A 4,523-nucleotide genomic window follows, 5' to 3' on the forward strand; every position below is an offset into this window, starting at 1 on the left:
GTGGGAAGTTCAGAAAGAGGGAATAATTGTCTGTAGCCTCACACAGATATGCACCAAAGGTGCAAATTGCTTGACTACATGATGAGGTAAATGCCCTTGATGATGGTCTTGAATTTAGGGACTTATAGAAGAATGGGCTTAACTTAATGATTGCTGGAAGATTGGAGACACAAAAGGTAACAATCATGTGAGTGTTTCTCCAAAAGCCGCTATTTGGAGCAAAAGCCAGGACATTGGTCGTAGGACTAAGTGTTTTACTTAGAGGAAGAGTTCAATATGGGCCACAAAGTGCACTTGGTCTCATTTCAAAGATTCTTACTTGTAAACTAGCTGCTACTCCTACTCATGTTGGTCCAACCTTGCCTCAATCTGATGGGGAGCCATTTCCTGATGCCCCTTCACAACATTGTCATTGCTCTGCAATATGTCACCATTACTCAACCAAACCTATCTTTTGTTGTTAATAAGTTTGCTAGTTCATGTCTCAGCCTACTTTTGCCCTTTGGTTAGTTGTGAAACACATTTTGTGTTATTTAATAGGATTTTTTTATCAATATTATTTTACAAATGGTTGATTCTCTTCATCTTCAAGCTTATTCGGATGCAGTGCCTCTGGTCTCAATGACAAGAAAAGCCCCCATGGTTATTGTGTCTTCCTTAGGCCAAATTTGGTTTTTAGTTCTCTACTAGGTAATGGGTTATTTCAAGGAGTAGTGTTAAATTAGAATATTGTGGCATGGTTACTTCAATTCCTGAGCTCACTTGAATCTAATCTATGCTTTAGGAATTATTTATAGCATAGGTTATCCCTCCATTTTTGTGGTGTGATATTCAATATATTCTCTTTAATGTGCTTACAAAGCATTTTCCAAGCACATTTTTGTGGTGGGTTTGGAATTAGTCTACAATTAAGGAGCAAATGGTGGAGTTAAGAGTAAATGGTGGAGCTAATAATGCTAAGGAGTAAATGGTGGAGCTAATAATATTAACAAGTATGATTTTTAATTTTTATGGAGGAAAGAAAGGATTCATGCCATTGAAGGACCAGTTATTCCCCTCCATGTAATAAAGGTTATGCTTTTTATATTATATTATTTCTTGATGCATTTTTTTTTTTCATTTTTCTTGGATAGCTTAGAGTTTAATATTATTTTTGGAATATAAAATTTAGTTCAGAGAATCAGAAAATGCAATGAAATTGAGAATATACAATTGAATTTAAACTAGAATTTTAATTTTAATTTGGGGCCAGAATAATTAGCCCTAACATTAATTTCATCAGGCTCTTCCGCTAGTAACTTTTTCTCCTATAGATTCTTTCCAATATCCTTCTATTAGTTTGCAGTCACTTAGGTCTAAATTTGTGAAGGACATAAAACAAGAAAAGCCAGAAGGCAAATTGTTGCAAGGTCCCAAGATTCTTTGGCAAATTGTTTAATTGTGAACAACCAGTGACAATGAGTGTTTCAAGAGATGTCAATGTACACATGCCTTTTGGAAGACTCACAAGATTTTTGCAATTCCTCAGATTCAATAAAACAAGGCCTTTTAGACGGTCAATAGAAGAGGGTAGCCCTTCTATTGATGTTCCATCTAAAAGAAGCTCTTTCAAATTTTCCATTTCCTCCATCATTTCTGGAAAATTCTCTAGTTTTGAACAACCAGAGAGAAAGAGATATTCAAGGGATTCCAACTTACAGACACTTGTGGGAAGACTCTTAAGATTTTTGCATCTTTTCAGATCCAATAAAACAAGTCCAGTGAGATGCTCAATTGAGGAGGGAAGTTCCTTGATAGCTGTTGAAGCCAAATAAAGCTCCAATAAATGTTCCATGTTACCTTGAATATCTGGAAACTTCTTGAGCTCTGAGCAGCCAGACAAATTAAGAATTTCAAGCGCTTCCATGTCGATGATGCTTGGAAAACTGCTAAGCTTTTTGCAGTTTTTCAAATTCAACAAAATAAGCTTGCTCAGCTTTCCAATAGATGGGTGAACCTTAACCAAACTTGAACAACCATCAAGAATTAGTTTCTCCAGATTGGGTGCACTAACTGAGATGTCTGGAATTTCAATGAGGCGTTGACAGGAACTCAATCTGATGGTATTTAACTTTTCAAGAAGCTGTAACAGAAAATAATAATAATGGCTTCAATATATAAGCTTTCATGGACTTTAGAGATTAACTAAAGAAGAGACACGAATAAATAATCAATAATCATACCATGTCACTTTCCCAAAGTTGTTTTAAGCTGCTATAACACATGTGAAGTTCTACAAGGTCCTCTGCATAAAAACTTGATGGCAAAGATTCCAAAGGATATCCTTGCCAATAGAGATATCTTAGCTCATAAGAAGGGAATTCAAAGTCTTTAGACAACTTTACTTTACTGTGCTCTCCCATCGAAGCAAATTCATGATCTGAATAGATTTTGAGCAACCTAAGATTCTTCATCATTACAAAGGATTCAGTAGTAATGTGTATCGGCTTTGGTATAGACAAGTTCAAGAGTATGCCTTTAACTGCCTCTGTTCCCTGACAAACAAGAGTAGAGGACAAGTGAAGAGCAAAATACATACAAGTAATATTTGTAACCTAAACAAAAATAATATTATTGAAGCTTATATATTCTAAATATCATTCAAGTTTAAAAGTAGGATCATTTGCAGTTTGCTCTTACCATTTTTCTTGTTAATACACGACTTACAACCTCAGGATAGCACAATCTGCTCCATTTTCCAGGTTCTTTAGGAAATTCTTGTCCAACAATGTCTTGCCCCATTTGTTGTAACAAATCATGCATCCATATCTTGTTGTCTACAATACTTATGAGACACTTATCACCAAGGACTCATATTCCACTCTCTGCATAGAAGTTACAAGCCTCTAGGATTCTAGTAACAGAATCTTTATCCTCTCCATTAAAGAAGCAAGCAACATCTAGGAATATCTGTTGTTGTGTGCAATCTAATTCATCATAACTTCTCTTAAGCACGCATTGAATTTCTTGGTTAGGTTCCCATTCTAGTTTATGCAATTCACTTTCCGATTGACATACTGTCTTGCCATATAGGAAACAACCCAAAACTTTAAGACCTAATGGCAAAGCATTAGCATAATGTACCACAGAATTTGAAAGTGTTTCATAATCTTCCTTGGGGTGGTTCTATTTAAACACATTCCAACAAAAGAGTTCAACAGCTTCCTTGTGATCTAATTTCTTAGCCTCATATAATGTATCCACTTCATGCACCTCCAACAAATGCTTATCTCTAGTTGTTACAATAATTCTACTTCCTAGACCAAACCAATTATGATCACCAGCTAAGGCTTCCAATTGGTTCAAATCATCAACATCATCAAGCACAAGAAGAACCTTTTTAAAGCAGAGCCTATCTTTTATCATATGGATCCTTTCATCAACAGTGCTTATAAAGTTCTTCCCTCTTGGCAAGATATAATGAAGAAGTTGCTTTTGTAAATGAACTAGACCTTGACTTTTGGAATCCTCTCTAACATTTGCAATAAAGGTAGTAATCATGAATTGAGCAGCAATTCAATTATATAAAACTTTGGCAATGGTTGTCTTACCAATTCCTCCAAGTCCATAGATCCCAACCATGCAAACATCATTTGATATTGAGTCCATCATCTGTGGAAAAATTTCTTCCATTTCTTCCAAATGATAATCCATCCCAATGAGGTTCTTGTCAACATGTAAGAGTTTATGACTAAATCTCATCCAAATAACATGAGTAATATCCTTAATATAATCCACTTCAGACCTGCCACCAGCAAGGCATATACATGGATGATCCAACAGAGTAACAAATATTAGAAAACATGAACTAAAATTGATTATGCTTAGTTTCATTTATAAACCTCGACTTATGGGAAAATAGAATGCATTAGGGGTAAAAGAATGAACACATTATATCGCATACTTAAGTGTTTTCATTATGTTGAGTATACATTACAACAAAGATCAATAAGTTGAAAGCATGAAATCTATTTAGCTAGCATGAACTACATGATCGACAATCCTTAGACAATCAGAGATATTATTCTTAGATGATCTTTAACCATTTTTTCAAGCACCCCATTAGAGCATCATAGAAAAAGGGCTTCTAAATATAGTCCTTTAATGATCTCTGATATAATTAGCAAATTATACATTTTAAAGGTACGAATCCCTAATCTCATCCAATCTAAAGGTACGAATCCCTTTCTGATACAAAGCTGCATAGAGATGATCTGTGAAATTGTATCTGGTATCTTCACCCTTAAAGCTCAAGAAAGCTTCATAATCCCATGAACCAATAGAAGTACAAGTAGATGATGCCCTTCGTCGATCCATCCCAACAAGGTTCTTCTCAACATGTAAGAATCCCGATTTAAACTCTTCCAAACAGTGGAAGTAATCTCCTCAATAACATGAGCCTCAGGCCTGTAAGTGGTAAAGCATGACACAAGTGGTGAGTCAACAGTTACAAACACCAGCAAACATGAAGTACACTGGATTAT

At 35.3% G+C, this 4,523-nt stretch overlaps 1 pseudogene; it reads right to left on the reverse strand.

Moving 5' to 3' along the window:
• Nucleotides 1–2,850: 2,850 nt before the first annotated feature.
• On the reverse strand, nt 2,851–3,672 carry LOC117905605 (annotated as a pseudogene).
• Between the last annotated feature and the right edge of the window lie 851 nt (nt 3,673–4,523).

This window comes from Vitis riparia, chromosome 18 (assembly GCF_004353265.1).
Source record: "Vitis riparia cultivar Riparia Gloire de Montpellier isolate 1030 chromosome 18, EGFV_Vit.rip_1.0, whole genome shotgun sequence".
NCBI lineage: Eukaryota > Viridiplantae > Streptophyta > Magnoliopsida > Vitales > Vitaceae > Vitis > Vitis riparia.